Here is a 19,545-nt window from a genome sequence, read left to right on the forward strand (position 1 = left end):
AACAAAAACCCCACAACCCAAATACATTAACCTATATAATCAAAATTATAAAACAAAAAATAACAAAAAAAAATATATAAAAAAAAAAAAAACAAAAAAAAAACAAACTACCATAAACCTATAAAACAAAAAACACAAAAACAAAACCAACATAAAATAACCAACACAAACCCCTACAAAACAAAAAAACAACCACAATATAAAAAAAATAATTCAATCCCCCCAAAGCCCCCCCGCGACCAAGCCCCCTCCTCATACCACATCATATCAAAATTATCAAACTACGCGCCACAAACACTCGGGACAATGGCAGAGTCGCTGCACCGCCACCCTGCGGTGGTTGCTACCTGCTCTTGTGGCGGCCTGACCGCGGGCTATCCCTCCCCCGGACCCGGCAGAGAAGCCCTCAAACATCTGGAAGCTCTCAAGCAGACAGGGGGGCATGTGATGCTGACTGATGCTGAGACGCATCTTGACGCCCTTATGTTAAAAATGAAGCAGGAGGAGGTTTCTCGAGAGCAGAACTATTCCTCCCGCAACACACCAATATGGGGGCACTTCTTCAGGCCAGGGACATCATCAGCACCAGTTCCCATCTAAACTGTCTGGCCAGGGAAAAAAAAATGCCTAAGGTGCGTTCAGTGTCCTTACATCAAAGGAGTTCACGACGCTGCTTCATTAACCATGTTGCACTTTATTTTTATCACTTGCGTGTGAGCTTTGGGTTATACTTGTTATCATTTGTAATATTATTTTTTTACTTTAACCCTTGTATTATGTTAAGGGTCAATTTAAACCCATTTCAGTTTTTGTGTTGACCAAAGTACTGGTTATCTTTCTTTTTCTTGATGAAATTTGGTGACTTTTCATCATCTAGGGCAGGGGTTTTCACTGTTTTGTCCCAGGGACCACCATTCGGACTAGAAAGCAATCCGCGGCCCACTGATGTGCCTGCGCGTGCGCGTGTGTATTTGGTGTTACATGCATAGCTCAATGCATGAAACATGAAAGAGAGGCCACGCAGATTTTATAATAATAAAAGTAGATTTATTAAATTAAATTAAATTAAAGATTATTTTAAAGAAAGAATAAAGAATAATAAAGTGTTGTGCAATTCAGTATTGGGAAAAGTAACTAAAAATGTCATGCAAAGTCAGTCTAGGTGTGTGACAAAACAACAACGGAGAACAAAAATCCAACAACACCGGAGAACCAAAATCCAACAAATGAAGACCAAGGCAGCCTCAACTGCTGGCTGGTCAGGGCTTTTATAACCCAGCCAGGACAGACCTGTCACCAATCACCTGCTGTAGAGACAGAGAGATTGAGAAAAGCAGAGAGAGATTGAGAAAAGCAGGGAGAGAGAACAGGGCTTACCATTAACACAGGGCGGGGCCTAAACCCGCCAGGGTCGTAACAGTGAAAACATGGGAGAATTAGGCCTACCTGTCAGTGTGATATCTGGGCGTGGTGAAGTCCACACAGCCTGTCTATTCGTGGCGAAATGGTAGACAGAGACAGTCTCATGTCATTCTCTGGATCAAGCCTAGCCCTGTACTTATTCTTTAAGTACGCCAGTGTAGAAAAACCACTCTCACACAGGTATGTGGTTGGAAAGGGCAAAAGACACCTCATTGCTTTTGCAGCAAGCTGTGGAAATTCTGTCTGGCAACTTATCCAGAATTTAACAAGGGGCTGTGTGTCGTACATATGCCTCCTGACAGAGTCTGTGGACATCTCAATCAGCTTATCCTCTTCCACAGCCGTCAGACTTGACCCTACTGATGCATCGTCACTGAATGGGAGCAGGATCCACTTGCTGTCACGGCGCCACTCTTCCGAATCAGTGAAGTACTTTGCGAATTGACGCACAAGCTTCTCAAATGCTCACATATAGTGTCCGTTGATGTCAGTGCTGTCAGGGTATTCCTCAACTGAAGGAAACATCGCCAAGTTATTGCTCTCCACTCGTTCGATCCACTTTGACATTTTTTTCACAAATGCGTCGAGCTTCTCGTAGAGCTGCATGACGTTGCATCTCTCCCTTGCATGGAGCTGTTCAACTTGTTCAGCTCTGCAAAAACATCTGTGAGGTACGCCAGCTTAGTTAACCAGTAACTATCGTTGAAATTGGAAGCCAGATCAGAATGCTTCTCGCACAAGAACTCGTAGATAGCTCCGCGTAGTTCAAACACACGGGCGAGCACAGCGCCGCGAGACAGCCAACGCACCTCTGAATGATAAAGGAGAGAGCTGTGTTCACTTCCCAAGTCATGGCATAGGGATGAAAACAGGCGTGTATTCAATGCGTTTCGTTTTATGAAGTTGACCGTCTTGACAACGACATCAAACACACCACTGAGCTCAACACTGAGATCTTTGGAGGCGAGAGCCTCTCTATGAATCAGGCAGTGTGTCCAAATTACCCCCGGAGCCACCCTCCTTACATGCGCAAACAGTCCAGTCTGCTGCCACTCATGGCTCGGGCCCCATCGCTGCATAATGCAACGCACCTCTGCCACGAGATATTGTGCTCCGTGAAAAAATCGTCCAGTGCTTTAAATATTTCTACACCGGTAGTTCGCCCGGGCAGTGGTTTGCAAAAAAGAAATTCCTCGCACATAGTGCCACTGTCCTCGTATCGCACAAATGTTAACAGTTGCGCATCATTAGGTAACATCTGTCGTCTCGTCGATTTGAAGGGAAAACAGAACTGTCTGAAGTTTTGCCATCAGCTGGTCTTTGACATCATTTGCCATTTCCCCAATTCGTCTTCCGATTGTGTTGTCTGACAACGGAATAGTTTTTAATTTGTTGGCACATTCTTCGCTTACCATAGCTCTGCACATATCTATGGCTGCTGGCAATATAAGCTGCTCTGCAATGTATGGGGCTTCTTACTTTTGCAACCCTGAGAGCGACCAGATACGATGCTTTCAGTGCGTTTTCATTTATTTTTGCACTCTTCCTCATGGTAGCCTGCTGTCCTTTGAAATCACGCAACATCTGTTGCATGTACTCAACGGGTTTGGCCTTCAAGTGGACGTGATGCGTCTCATATGCCGCGTAAGTTTCGACGGCTTCATAGCTTCATTACAGAGAATTGTTGAACATACGAAACACAGTGGTACCTCCTCTCCTGCTCAGCCCCTGTCTTCACCGTGAATCCATACACTCATTTAACATATTCCCATGGATTTGACTTTTCGTCATTTTTGCGAAGTGACGCTCTCGAAGCCTGTCCCTGGCACCTGTAGATTGGTAACTTTCTGTGGGGTATATAGAAGGCGAGGGGTTTGGGAGGTGGGGGTGGGTGAGCATTATCATTAATATCCCATATTATGATAAATCCAATTGGGAGATAGCGTGTGGATGAGTGACAAACTTGCATGTAGCCAGGGGAGACTGAGCGTTGTATGCAGATGGCCAAGTAGATGGTGCACGATAGATGGCCAAGGGTGCAGAAGAAAGTCTGTTATCTTATCGCTCATGCGCGTGTGTATAACTTACATGTAAGGAACTTCGACGTGGTGGGAGTATTGGAGTATTGCAACCGCACCTAAAACTTGAATTTATCTGATTAATAAATCAACGACCAACCCAACGCAAAGAGCGACACTTACAGCACCAACAATACTTTAAATTTCATTTTATTAATATATTTTTAATATATTTAACAAGTGAAAATTATTTATATTTTTAAATTTATATTTAATATATATATCTAATAAAAAATAGAATAGAAAAGATAATTTTGGGTTATAGTGGAAGATATTTGGGGGCAAGTTTAAATTTATAAAAATTGTCTATTGGTTGTAATAAATTAGTAAATATTTTTATTTAAATATAAATTTATAATTAGAAATTTTAAAAAATTTATAAGTTCATTTCTTAATAATGATTTGTTTTTTTTTTATATTATTATGTTTTTATTTGTTGTTTGTTGTGGAGGTTATGTGGTTGGTTAAATTTTTTTTGGTTGTGTTTGTTTTGGTGATTTGGTGTTTGTTATTTATTTTAGTAAAATATTAGTTTTAATTATTAAAATTTATTATTGAATTAAAAAAGATATATTTAAAAGTAAAATTTTGTATATTTAAAATTACAAATTATTATACTTAAACACTAATCTGAATTTTTTTGGTTTTTTGTTTATTTAAATTATTTGTAAACAGTCGTATTATGAAATGATTATGGTGAAATATTAGTCTGTATTTATATAATTAATTATGAAACATTTTCAAATACCACCCCCCTGCATCATTCACCCCTCACCCGCCCACACTATAAAGACCATGGTAAACATAACCCAAATCATCTTTTGCGATATATAATTATTACAGAACCAACATATTCTCCCATTAAATCTTTAATATAACATAACAAATAATTCACAATTACATCAAAAAAATACCTCAAAAAATATTACTAAATTAATAAAAGATCTAATTATAATAAAAGATTAAAAGTAATATATAAATTAATATATAAAATAAAATATTAAAAATAATAATAATTAAAAAATCTAATCAATTATTTTTACTAATATTAAAAAATATAATAAATAAATAAAAATTTTTAATAAAATATTTATCAAATAATTTTGATTTAAATTTAAATTAAAAAAATAAATTATTGTTAGTTTGGAGTAATAAAATAAATAAATTAAATTATAATAAAAATAATTATAAATATTATTTCATATATAAAAAAAAATTATATAAATATATTTAAATAATTTAAAACATAAATATTTTATAAAAGAATGTAACAATAAATATAAAAATTATAAATAAAAAATAATAATTCACAAAAATATATGAAAGCAATCTTTTTTAATTAATATAAAAATTTAAATACGTATAAAAAAAAATTTAACCAATGTGATTAAACCTCAATTCGTTAAAAACCATCTTATACACCCACAAAACACCCACACACCTCCATACCATTTACCTCTTCCCCCACTAAATAAATAAAAAGAGTAATAGTATAAAATAACATATAAATTAAAATTATTAAACAACAATTAATAAAAAAATTAAAATAAGAAAAATCTCAACATAAATAATAACTAAAAACAAAAAACAAACCAAATATCACCCAAAAAATACAACTCAAAACCACTTCACTCTACACCTCAACAATTACATCCACTAACTACTCTCCTCCACCCACGCCCAACACAGCTCGTACCTTGCCCTAATCGTGGCGGGCACTGTCTCCCCTGTCGTGGCAAAGCCTGACCCTCTGTCATGGCAGCATCCAGTCCTTCTTGCACTTTCCTCACTACAAAACGATCCATTGGGTGCTAGATATAAGCTAGACTAGTACACTATGGTAAACGAAATATTTGCTGAGTACTACAACCTATCTTAAAATATATCTCCAGTCGCCTAAGCTATAAAATGTGTGTCAACTTTGCTCGGCAAGACTGTTAGCGTAATGAATAAAAAGTGAGGTTAGCGATCGCAATCTCATCATACCATTGCAGCGAATCTCGGCCCTACATAGACGTGTGAGAGCGCAAGGCTACTTTCTGTCACTTGAATTTCACTTTATATTATTTTTAAACATATTTTTCAAACGAATATAGATAAACGTATGCTGGAAATGTCTGTCTTGAAATATCAAAGTCGACTATATACTAACACAAAAAAATCGGGGACGGGGGGGGGGGGGGGGGGGGGGGGGGTGGGGGGGGGGGGGGGGAACAATGGTGAACGGTGAATCAACATAGGCCTTGTCACGGACCACCTGCAATGCCGCCGCGGAGTCCACCAGGGTCCGCGGACCATGTCCGGTAGCAACCCCTATCTAGGGCAGAGCTCAACCAAAGGCACCGCGGTCCGATACGGCACTCCAAATGCAGGCCATCCCAAAAGATACGACCCCGAATAAATTGTTAAAATATCATCTATGTGATGGAGACTTCATTATTAAACCGGCCAGCTTTACTTCTTTCCCCTAGCTACACAACAGTCTGATTTACAGCTCTACCTGAGCAAGGATTCGGAAGCTACAAACCAATCGCTCGTGCGAGTCAGAACTTCCCACACAGGGTTCCAACTAGCCAATCAAAATCGCCATGCTTGAACCATACACGCGAGTTCTGTATCAGCCAACCTAGCAACCAATCAACGCGACAACTAGTCTCACTCTGTACGCATCGGGGAGCAGGCACAGACAATCAGCACAGCAAGTGTGATAAGGCAGAGAAGGAGAAAGCAAGCGAAAGCGATTGAAGCAACACGCAGGAGAAAGATACCGGAATACGGCGTGAGTTATAGTCAGAAGAGGTGCAAACACTATGGCGCTGTCAAAAAAGAGAAAGTAGACGCCGAAAATAGAAGCGTTCAACACGGAATGGACTGATGCATACATGTTTCACAGTGTTCAAACTATAGCCGAGATTTTTCGGTGGTCCCATTTTTCTCGCGTGGGGGGGGGGGGCGCTTGCTCTTGCGCTTTGACCTCAGACGCGGATCTCGAAAACACAAGAGCCTACAAACGCGGACAGCACAGCTTTTCACGGCAATTACGCACACAGTCTCCACAGCCTCCACACACCATCGGCGACTGCAATCATAAGGGAAATCATGTCCGTTGCATGCTCAAAACAACATCGCGTCAACAAAAATTCCACACGCAAGAAAAACCACAGCAACATCGGCCTACCACCACATCCACCAAAGATCACTGGAAATCATGTTCACATCGGCATCCACATTAAAGCAACCAATCTTGCACGCAACAAGCTCAACAAACAAATAGGCACCACAAACATGACGAATCCATCAGGCCGTTTCCAAACCCAGCATAAAGGAATAATTAAATGCATCATGACCTACGTATAAAGCAAAATAGACCACAAAAAGGCTTGGCTCTCTTCCTTGGCTGTTGGTCCAGAAACCCAAAGACGTGGACATGCGATGACCTGATGATCCATGATGTGATGAAAGGGTTCTTGGACAAAATCGCTCGCAGTGGGGGTCCATTAAATCCACAAAAGGACGGATGAACAGGCTTATCTCGCGCAGTCTGTTTGCGGGTCTTACTGTCCGAATTATGACGTCCGAAAACCCCTTTCACACTCGTGACGAGGTTGGGAGATATGTCCCTGCTTGCAGTACACACTTTTCCAGGTGTTTTGCCGGAGCTGCCACCATTGCAACTTCCAGTCACGAAACTCATCCGCTGCCATCTAATTAGCCGACTTGCCGTAGTGTTATTTCGCTATTGTTCCGTACGTTCATGTTCTCCATACATGATTAACGAGTTGCGGTCTTTTGCCAGAAGTCTTTTCCAAGGGGTTTCAACAATCTGGACAAGGTCCGACTCATGCAATGCGCATTTTTAAGTCCGTCATCAGCCGATGATAGAACTGGCCGCCGGAGTTAATTTCTCCTCCTGCTCTCGGACAGTTCCCCATCTATTACACGGCCCAGACGACCGCGTTTTTCGCCTTCAGTGTGGATTTCCCGTCCGCTCGTCTTTCATGGCTGTCAGACATCAACGTCTGCTGAATGTGGCGAGTGGCATCCACTAGGGAATAAGCTCTCCTCTTAGTTTTAATATAGGCCCTGCGCTCACGTAGCATATCTTTCATGCACGCCAGATCCATTAAAACACGTGGTGGTGCGATGTTTGTAATAGCCCAGAATTTTTTCTCCTCTGTGTCCATTTTCGACCTGGATCTTCATTGCTGTTGTGAAGTGGCGCGCTAATGCGGGATAAAGTTGTTCCCACACTTGCTCTCACGGTGTAAAAGCTACTAGCCACCTATATGGGGGGCGATAGGGAATATTTGTCCGATTCTCAAAACCAGGCATATATGAGGTCAGCAGACCGCCTCCTCCAAGCAAGCAGTAGGCATACCTTTGCGGACTGTGTACAGAGACATAGGAGCTTGGAGAAGAACCTCTCAAGAGGTAACAGATAATTCCCGCAACACCATGAGAGAGTCATGTCCCGAGAGTTGCCACATACACGGCGGTTGCGCGCCCGAGTATTGACAGACTGAAGGTTCCACACCCAGCTGTATACCCGCCATCGCCCTCAGCCAGTGGTTTTACTATAAAGATTAAAAAAACCATGTGAGGACTGCAAGAATCACGGAGCACCATCTTGATGGCGATGCTAATGAGGTTCACGCCAAATACATTCCGTCCAATCTTAACCCAGCTACCTAATGGCGCTAACTCTGAGCTCCACACTATTGAAAATGATTCTGCATTTGTGCCCTGTGTCAGCTCAGCAATGTCCCAACAATACATGTCCTCGTCTCCTTTCCCACTCAACGTCAACCTCTTACATAATACTAGAGATAAGGCCACGATCCGTCGCCCCCGCACTGTCGCTCTCATCAATGGTAGGCTGAAATTCTTGAATCAATTCTTTATGTTGAAACTAACTGTCTTCTCATTTCCTGCGCCATATGAGCAATCATTTATCCAGCACATGATTTTGTCTGATTTGTGCACAGGACCCGCTTTTTGCCCCCATTCAGTCTTGCAATTTCATTATAGCAGGTGCTTCTGATAGCTAGCCATTCTATTGGCCACCATATAGCCAAGGATTAAAGAGACAGTGCCGTTTCTTCTGTCCACTTTTGGCCCATACCTAATCGCTGTTACTCCCTGTTGGGTAAATTCCTTTTCTTAGCTTGGCTGGAGCTCGCACTGCCTCGTGTGACGCGTTGCTATCCCTGAAATGTTTTGTTAGTTAATTTTTTAGCGGTACCCTTGGGAGACAAGGGCCAGAGCGTACACCACGCCGTAGTATCTCATGCCTCAGAAACAGGTGTGTGCACTAATCGCCATATTCCGATATAAAAAGCTGTTTTTGGTCGTCCCGCGGACAGACAGAGCACTAGCTAATCTCTCAACTAGCCATTCCTTTGAGTATACAGCAGGGTTTCGAAGACTTCCATTCATGTCACCTGCTAAGAGGCTCGATCAGACCTCGGTGAAGAGAGGCGGCCCAGTTCGGACGTGTAGCTCACAAACGGCAGAGTTAGCTCCACACGCTGCCTGCTCGAATCCTAGCTGCATGCTGCATCGCTGACACGTGGGTCCTGCTGCATGCTTGCGAAACCGTGACAAGTTGGGGGGTCCAGCCGATTTCTAGTAATACGCACGTGGTTTGCGCGACGCTTGTCCACTGTCCATCATGAGGCTGACTGAACAACATGCTTGTTTCTCTCAAACACTTCTTTTGCTTTTTAAACAAAAAGACGAAAGGGGGAAAGGGGGCCTTGCTGTCGTTTTAGCCATTCTAACGCTGACCACTTTGCAAAAGCCCCTATCAACAAGATACGACTCTAGATTTATTGGATGGTATTCCATATAGAGGGAGATTACTAGCTCGCAAAACAATCAACACAAGGTGGTGACAAAGCTCCAGAAGGTATAGACTCTATCCACGAACAACAAAGACAAAACAGCCTCAGATTCGTCGAGAAATTAAGGGAGAAGTACGAGCTTCAGTTGTCATATGAAACTTTCTGCTTTTTTACTCAATTGATGAAACATTCCTAATAAATCATCGTAGACTATATATTAGATAGACGCGAGCGACTAAAAAATAACTTAGATGATATTAGATAGTTTATATGAGTGGGTAACAGAATAGGGTATTATAAAAATTATAGGGAATTTAGATGTAATTGTGGAGAATAATAGGAGGTTAATAAGATGAGTGTAAACTAGAAAAATATAGCGTAGAGGTATATATATGGCCGGATGTTTCTTAATAGAGGATTGGAAAGATTTAAAATATTATAATGAATATTACTGTAGATTATAAGATAACGCGTTCAGTGGTTATGTATTGGATGAAGAAATTGTATATATATATTATGAGTATCATAATAATTATTATAAAATAAAAATAGTTATAGGAAAAGTATAATAATAACATGGATTTACGTGATATTGATTACATACTTGTAATATGAATTTTGATTTTAGATAGATCATATTGGATTGGTTGATTAGATTTGCGCTTGATTTTTAAGAATATATGTAAGGATCCTGGAGATAGGGATAAATAGAGGGGAGCAGTCGGGAGGGAGTTATATAATATTTAAAGAGTATTGTATTGGGGTGAATTGTGGAGTAATGTTTTAATAGTAGAAGAAGTATGTGAGACTTTAGTTTTTGTATAGAATGTATTATTGTTAGTATTGTAGGGATTATGTTTGTGTTGTTTTGAAGGAGTGATTATTGAGATGATATGGTTGTTTGGATTTTGTTAGGGTTTGTGGAGGTTGTTGATGGATGAATTATAATATGTGATTTTGAGTTATGATAATTATTTGGAGGTAGTTGGAGTGTGGTGTGTTGAGGTTTATGTTTGAAGTGAAATAGTTGTAGAAGAATTTTATATGTAGGGGGGTTTGTTTTGTATAGGGGATTGTGTTGTTAGATGGGTGGTAAGTGTGGTTATTTGTTATTTTATTATTGGGTTGTTTTGTGGGGAGGGTGGTTGTTAGGGTGTGGGGTTGTTTTGTTGGTATTATTTAAGTTGTGTTGGTTTTGTTTGTTTTTTTTGTTGTTGTGTATTTTATTAGGGTTTGTTGTTGTTTTTTTGTGTTGTGGTTTGTGTTAATTATGTTTAAGTTTAATAGTATTTGGGGTGTTTGGTTGTGGGTTGTTGTTGGGAGGGTGTTTTTTTGTTGTGGTTGTGTGTCTTGAATGTTTGGTGTGGTGTGTTTTGTGTGTGGTGTGGTGTGGTGGTGTTGAGTGTTGGGGTGTGTTTTGGTGTTTTGGGTGTCGTGTTTGTGTGGGTTGTGGTGTCGGATTGTGGGTGTGTTTTTTTGTTTTTGTGGTGGTGGTTATTTGTTTTGGTGGGATTGGGTGTGTGTTGTGGTTGTGAGTTTTTTTTGTGTTGGGAGGTGTTGTGTGTTGGTGATTTTGTTGGGGGGTGGGGGTGTTTTGTTGTTTGGTTTAGTGTGGTGTTGTGGTGTTGTGTGTGTTGGTGTGGTGTTGGGTGTTTTGTGGTTGTTTGTGTGTTGGGGTTTGGTTGTTGTTTTGTGGTGGGTGGGGTGTTTGTGTGGTGTGTTTGTGGGGGTGTTTTTTGTGTTTTTTTGTTGTGTGGTGTGCTTGTGAGTGTGGGGTTGGGGGTGGGGGGTGTATGTGAGGGGTGTTATAGGGGGGGGATGGGTGTGTGTTGTGGGGGTGGTTTGTGGTGTTGGTTGGGTTGGTGGTGGTTTGGTGTGGTGTTTGTGTGGGTGTGGGTTTGTTTTGTGTGTTGGGGGTGGTTGTTTGGTGTGTATATTTTTGTTTTTTTTTTTAGAGTTTTTAATGTTGGTTATATTTAAAGAAAATAAATATTGGGTTGATTAGAGGATTAGATTTTATTTTGGGAAAAAAGATGTATTTGTGGTTGTAGAATTGTAAGGTTTAAAATTATGATGTAGGGTATTTATTGTATAGGTTATGATGTATTCTTGTTTTTAAATTTTGTGTGATAATGGGGTATCGACGATCACATCCCTTTAATGGTTATACTTTATCACATCCAAATAAACAATGTCTCTTTACTTACTTTTACTTTATGTAAAAATTTTTTTTCTTTTATTAACCTCTTAGAACCAACCATGTGTGCAAAGAGAGACAACTTCTCACACTCATTGTCTACAACTGTAATCTCATCATACATACTCATTTAGACAACTCACCAAAAATGAGCTCCAGAGACGTGCAGCTGAGGAGGCTTTAATCACAAGAATTCTTGCGACTGGGCATAGATGAATGTAGAGAAGATATTCTCAGACAGAGATCTATCTCGTCAGAGACAGAGACAATGTTAATTGCTGACTCCATGTTAGTCATTTTCCTACGATGAAGATGGATAGCACGCAGGACGAGCTCATCTCCCCAGTAGTCGATCTCCCACACAGATAGAAACAACCAAGACACCCCAACCAGCATCATCCAACCAGGTGGACATGCATCTAAGACGGTATATAAAATAGTCAACATCACCACACCCCAAGGCTGAAACGCGCTACACTGTCATCTTCCAATTTATCACATAGCTCCTTGAGCCTACAAAGATTTGCTGTCCACTAACCTCACAAAAACTCAAAAAAAGACCCGAGTGATGAGATACAATCATCATATCCAGCTCTTCATATCCCACCACAAAGAGAGGATTATAACCTGGAAATGAACACGTGAAGGAGACGCATCGTGTTTTTCAAGAGAAATGAAGCACTGGATCAACTGACTTCTTCGCTTACTAGTTGGAGTTCTGTTAAGTTACCTGATTCTACAGGACAAAAAAGGCAACTGCACAGTCTCTGAGAAATGACAATGAAAAAAGAATGGCCAACGCAATCTCCTCGACGGCCAACAAGTCTCTGAACATTCACATGAGATCATCGTGTGACTCCGCTTTGAGACACCCGCAGCCACACCAGCAGCCTGGTCTATACGAGAAGCAGGAGAGACCACATCAAACTGCTGCATCTAAAAGATGTGTGGGATAAATGGGTTGTAAATTTACCTTCTGGTGTGTTATACAACTCACGGTCCCCTGTATACCTGTAGAGACGACTGATCCATTCAGGAGGCGCTGTCCTTTCGACAGTAGCATGCCTAACAAGCCCCCAACGTTATCGGCATCATAAGAATACCGGGCAACCCGTGAGGAAAATAAGCCTAGTTAAGAAATATTATAAGTATACACGGAAAGCTACCGAGAACATCAAGAACTAACCAGGAGGCGGGTCGTGCTCAGGACATGCGAGTGAATGGCTGCAAGGTCATACCACATCACAGTGACACTATCTATTACATACCTAACCGCTTGCGAGAGAACTTCAGAAAGAGAAAGCACATGGGACATCAGCAAGAAAATAAGCCAGAACTTCCCACTGAAATTCTGAAGATTGCAGGCAATATTACCAGACCGATAGAAATAGTGTTGCGAGGAGATATAGGAGGGGGAGGTGTGGTAAGGACATCTAGCTATAGTATAAAAGATGATAAGGAGATCTAAAGTAGGATGATGGATCATCTATGTATATAAAGAGAATAGCGAGAACATAAACAATGGTAGATATTTGTCAGTGATTTTTTAGTCATACAATCTAAGTGCGTGTATGATGGAATAAGTAAATATATGTATAGGAATAATGTCTACAGGAAGTTGGGAGTGTCGTCATAAGTAGTGAAAGTGTCCTGCTTTACAGCTTATGTCCTGGACTGCATCAAAATAATGGAAGAGGAAATGGGAGAAAAACGGCATTGTGTCCTCTGAAACTCCAAAGCACTTAATCACCGCCACCACCCCACTCACGACACGACCAGCCTCTCGAGTCTCCAGCAGCTGAATGCTTAAGATGAAAAGTCATTACTGGCAACTGTCACCTCGCAGCTCTCACACCAACCCAAACCCTTCACTCATTCAAACAATACCTGATCGACAAAGGGTGGAAAGAAAAGAAAAAGATCAGGTCTGCAATCCATAGACCAATGCAAAGAACCAACGTGACCAGACATCCCATCTTTGTGTAAATTGCAAGACATTACTTCGCAAACACACAGGAACTTAGATGATCCAGTCATAGCTCTGGAGACATGAATAAGTTGAAATTATGAAAACCAGCCTCTCTCGAAACAATTGAATCCAGCCGTGTAAACGTTAAAGTTGAATCAAAGAGTTTTATTTGGATGCGTTGTATAACAAAACGAGAAGCCGTGTCTCAATATCTTGCCTCCATGAGATAGCGAAGGCGCGGAAGGAAAATAAAAGCGAATAGTAGGTACAATATAAGAGAAGAACCCGAAACCGTAAACAACAACCAACAAAAACAAAGAAAAGAAGTAACTGACTCGAAGATGAAGAGAGAATTTTTCGATTGTTAGAGAGGGAACATAAGAGAAGTGAACACAGATGATAGTAACGACTCCACAGGAAGCCAAGAGGTCAACCCCTAAAACCCAACATCCCACTACACTCATATAGCAAAGGCAGAAAAAGAAGGAACGGAAAGAATTATTCATTGATGACCTGGAGATGACAAGAGACCGTAGACTTAAATATAATTCTTAAAATGTAATCGTCAGCCCGAATTAAAAAATTAATTGATATGACGCACGGGAGCTATAATTCTTGATATTACATCATAAAGAACAAGTTTTACTACCTCCGCTATCTAACCACTCAATGGAATAGCGTCTAATAGTTTCGACGCATTTACACAGAGTATTGTAAGAGCATTATACCCCACCAGTTATTCAAGGTCCACACTGTTTAATTCTATCTAGCATTAAGCCATCAGGGATAGGTCAGCTGGAGGATTGGGTAGCACGTGGGATATATTGAAGTGGGAGAAGCGTGAATTAGATGATTTAGGTTGTAATATGGTTGTAAGTGGGTCTAATTTATTGCGGGGGAGGGTAGGAGCATTTAACTTGAGGTGTGTTTAAGATGTGTGTTTGTTAGGGATGAGAAGTGGGGGGGATTGGGTTTGTAAGTAGGGGTTAGAGATGGGTGTGTAGGATTTGGGGGGGGGGGGTGTTATGGTGAATAAATAATAATGTATAATTTAATAACACAATGTACTCCTAACTCCCCCCCACCTCAGGCTCTTGTGACCATACCACCCCCACGCATGGGATTCCCATTCAACATGTCACACCCCGATTCCTTCACGGGCCCGACGAACCCTTTTTTAACCAGTCTTCACTTTCACAGCAACACCCCTCGGACCTCCTACACAGGCCTGCCACACCCAAGAAGAACCACACTTACGCCGGAGGTGAATTATTATATGTACAATCACTGGGTACCCCACGTCCCCCTTCTCCATATATTCACCATAGAAGAAGAAAAACAAAAAACCATACACTGAGGAGGTCGTAATTAACCAGTCCCACAACGGCTGTGCCGTACAGGAGGCAGAGCGGCACTACTGCGGCATGATGTCTCACCATGACACGGGAGAGGGGCATTCAGTGGTGGGGGTTTTTGGGAGGGAGGGGAGCAGGGGGTGGGGGCATACTCTGGAGGACGCCCGCTCTTGGGCTTTGCCACATACAATGGGCCTAGCCACATCCAAATGCACGCGTGGATAGAGGCGTTCCGACAGCGATTCGCCTCTATATTCCGGTTTGCCACCCATGTCCGACGGCACAAAATGTTTTAATCTCCCCTGTCTCCAACACACGGAATGTACCTTCGAAGGGCGGGCGTAGCGGTCCCGGGGCTGTGGGCATCGAGTCGACTGCAAACCATAATCATCCTGTGGCCGATCTGAAGGCCCAGCGTGTATTGTGCCGACTGCGGGAGCCTTGACGGACGTTAGGGATAGGATTAAGTCGCTTTAATCCAAAGCCAAGAAGGAACGCCCCAGGCCACAGCCCGTGACATGCAGTCAGCCACCTGGATGTCCATTGAACCTGCACCGGTGCCTGTAAATGTCCGTGGTGAACTCGGAACTGAAGCACAGATGACGTAGCGGCGGGGCGGACCACGGCTTCCAGCCACCTTTGTCCATTCGAAATTCAGCGGCTTGAGGTCGAGCAAAAGCGTGAAGTGACCTGCCCTTTAGGAGTGTTTCCCGCAGGGAACGAAAGTGTCTGATTGGCGAGGTAGAGGCCAAGCATCTCCCGGTCGAAAGTTGCCATGTAGCTCCTCACTTGGGGCGCTAACTGACGGCTGAAGAAAAGCCTTCGGCTGCCAGGGCCCCGCCTACCCACTGCTCGTAGATGGCACCGACAGCGTAGTCTGAGCGTCCGAGGTGAAGGCGATGGATGCTGAGGGAGAAGGATGTGCCAGCATGGCGGGCGTTCGCCAGGGCAGTCATTGGTTTCAGCCTAAAGCTTATGACCCCACTTGCTATAGGTCCATCGACACCGTGCTTGGGCTTACCTTTCAAGGCCTCGTTCAAGGCCGCATGAACTGGGCGGCTCGCGGAATGAGCCGTGGTAAAAATTCACAATGCCCAGAACTCAATTCCTTTCAGGGCCCTTGACAGTGGAGCGACGCCGTGGAAACAGTGTCAATTCACCGCCGCCCGCAATCCCCCCCAACAACTCGCCTCCCCCTAGTTGATGGCAGCAGTGAACAGCCCCAAGCCCTTGGGAGAATCTGTGTCCAGGAAATCGATGGTGGAGAGACCGTCATAGGCACTGTGTGGCGGGGTTTAACACAACGCCCCCTGTTGGCTGCTTTCTCTCAAAAAGTGTTCTAGAGGCGTGCGCCAGATTCTGCGCTTTGGTGACGTCAATGCTACCAGGAAAGTCCGACCAATAACCACAAAAAGAAAAGTCAGGTCTCGTAGGACATAGTCCCATGAGCGTAGACCATATCGAGCAGGCCGAACGGCCATTCTTCAACACACCACCCAGGGCAAATGGCGTGATAACTGCAGTGATTGGGAATGTCCAGTGAGTGTACCGGCAACCTATCCAAACCCCGGACCGAGTTCAACCTTGGAACCAACAACAACCAACCCATCCAGGTGTGAAGACAAATCCCACCATTAATTTTTTCTGTGACTGGTTCTCGGTCCAGGTGTCGTTGCCGGTAGCATTCAGGCCGCCGGAAGTCGCCGGGGGGACAACCAACGTGGCACCATCCGCCACCGGGTTTGGTGGACGATTTGGATGGGTGACTGAAGCCCACGGGCTGTCCGGAATCGGCGGACATGCCCAGAGCGCTCCATGTATAGCAAACACAGCCTCTGCAACGGCAAGCTTGGTCGGGTCGCTGCTCCCGAGCACGGGCGTAAACGGGTGGACCGAATAGGCGAGATGATCTTCCACACCATGGTCTTCATGGAATCACGCCGAGACAGTGGGCTATGAGTGAGAGCCGGAACCAGCCAGTAGACGTAGGACTCCATCTGAGGAAGAGAGCAAGCTATACAGTTGTATGGAGTCATCCGCCGATGAGCGTTGCACGAATAATGAACAAAACTTACAGCGTCAAACAAAAACGGCTGGTTCTTGACAACCACTACCAGTCCGAGTGCACAGCAAAAAGAACGGACTATCCCCAATGAGGTGAAAAGCAATGTTGGCCTAAACAAAATCCCAGCCAAACTATTCCCTCCGAAACACAGGTAACTCAACATCTCCTGAGGGATTATTATTGAAGGAGGTCTTACCAAATGTGCGGAGGTGGGGATGGCCAATAAGCAGCATCCATAGGGGGGCCAAGGCTGTTCGGTCGAAATGTCCAGCACGGGATGCAGGCAGGACGCACCGTTCTTGCTCCGTGACGAACAGGAAGGCCTGTCCGTCCGGAGGATTGCTGTATACCCGGCAAAAGCCAGCCTGCCCTAAGTTGCCCCCTCTCAAGGGCCACTACTGATGCGCCGGCCCTGGCTTTCCCCCGAACCCCGCCGAAACAACTGCATGGATGGACGGCAATTTTTAAATGAGCCATCGGTCCAAACTGTCGCCTCATGGTAAAAACACATACCTGAAGACTAGCTGGGGGCCCATGAAAACTGCTGCCGAGACCTGTAGCAGAGGCTGTGGTCCTGAAAACCGTGCTAGCCGCCGAGAAGATGTGCAGCCAAATGATTGCGGAATCGATCCTGTGGCACATGAACGACGGCGCGGGGCAGGAGCGCCGCCATACACAGTGAACCCTTGACTCGCCAGGAAAAATGTTATCAGCCTCTCACCAGTCTTCCGACAATCCTATGATTGTGGTGTTTGTGCTAATTTTTGCAGCTCGTGATTTGGAAGGCCGGCAGCCGCAGAAAAAAGATGCATGATAAGAAAATTCGGGCAGTGCTCACCTAGGAGATTCCACAAAACGGTCCATGAGCTCAGACGGTATTGCTGTCGCACCCAGTCCCCAGAAGTGAGAAAAGGCCTGCTAGGCTCTCTCAGCATCTGCACCAGTTTCACAAAAACGTTTTCAACAGGTGCTGCTATAAGTGTGCATGACTTATTCCTGCTTGCGTGGAGATATTTTAAGGAGGCTCCCCCCTGCTAGGATGCTGTTTGAATTTCCAAGCCTGCAACAACCTAGTATACCGGAGTAAATCAACGGTGATTACCACCCACGCAGACGCGAACTGCGCTACCAGTCAGGGCAAACCATGCATGACCGGCAGAGATGAATTCCCAGCATTTCGGGGAGTTTGAGGGTAAGTCAGTCGATCACCTCAATTTCCGTGACGTGTCCGATGTATGCCCCCTGGATACGTCCAGCAAACAAACTTCGGGTACCATGTGTGGAGATCGTAATTGAAGACGCAGGAGGACGTTCATGGACATATGAGTCCCTGACGAATGCGTGTCACGTTTGTTCATTACACAGCAAGAAAAATAAAGAATCTACCCAAACCAAGATTGGCTCTGTCCCCTTAAAACCACCAAGCATGGGGGCTCCCCGCGTCATCGTCCACCCCTCTATACTCCAGGAACCACAAAACCCAAAAGCCCGGAAGACCAAAACCCCTCACACACCACCTTCCCCAACTTAACGGCCTGAACTGCCCCCGTGAGACGCCCCACGACGAAACTCCGGCGGTGCCTAAAGACTCTACCCATCCCTTCCACTCTGCACAATCAGCCACGTCCCTTGTAACCATGATTTCGCATCGCCCCCTTAGCTCTTCCACTTCACAGCATTTATACAAATCCCAAGTTAGACGCCTACCCCTATGTGAATAAAAAATGTAATCTAACACCGCACAATATATTATCCGAAACTAAAATCTTGTTGATGTTATGAACTCTTCCAATAGTCCCCACCTCCCCCTGTATACCGCTACATCACTATTCTTATTGTGCCCGTCCAATGTTTCCACAAATGCATGCCATGAAAACAGGCTAACGAAACATAAAAACTTTAATCCAGACAATATAAAAGAGCCTATTCCTGGCAGCCTGTCAGATATCTGCCGCCTAAATATTGTAATACACCCCACCAATTTTGTTCATCTCTCAATCACGCTATGAGATACACTTTCTCACAAGAAGCAATTGAATCTAAACCCACCGCAAACAGACTTATTTTACAGATAACCCCACTCTTTATTTACTAGAATATATCTGCAATCCATTGTTTTCAGGGGGAGCTCTCCATGTCCATGACTTTGCCATGGTAGAAGTGGAGTGGCTGGTAAAGAACGTGACCTATCGGCCTCACTGCTACATGTGCTTCACTGACAACCAGAGCAAAGTCTTCTCTAGCACATTACAAATATTCTCAATCGGGTTCAGGTCTGGACTCTGTGGTGGCCAATCCATGTGTGAAAATGATGTCTCATGCTCCCTGAACCACTCTTTCACAATTTGAGCCCGATGGATCCTGGCATTGTCATCTTGGAACATGCCCGTGCCATCAGGGAAGAAAAAATCCATTGATGGAATAACCTGGTCATTCAGTATATTCAGGTAGTCAGCTGACCTCATTCTTTGGGCACATCACGTTGCTGAACCTAGACCAGACTCACTGCAGCAACCCCAGATCATAGCACTGCCCCCACAGGCTTGTGACCTTTTTTTTGGCTGGGCAGTGTATATAACAGGAAATAAGCCCTTAAACCAATGTCTTCCAACACAC

The sequence above is a fragment of the Eleginops maclovinus genome, chromosome 2 (assembly GCF_036324505.1).
Source record: "Eleginops maclovinus isolate JMC-PN-2008 ecotype Puerto Natales chromosome 2, JC_Emac_rtc_rv5, whole genome shotgun sequence".
Taxonomy (NCBI): Eukaryota; Metazoa; Chordata; class Actinopteri; order Perciformes; family Eleginopidae; genus Eleginops; species Eleginops maclovinus.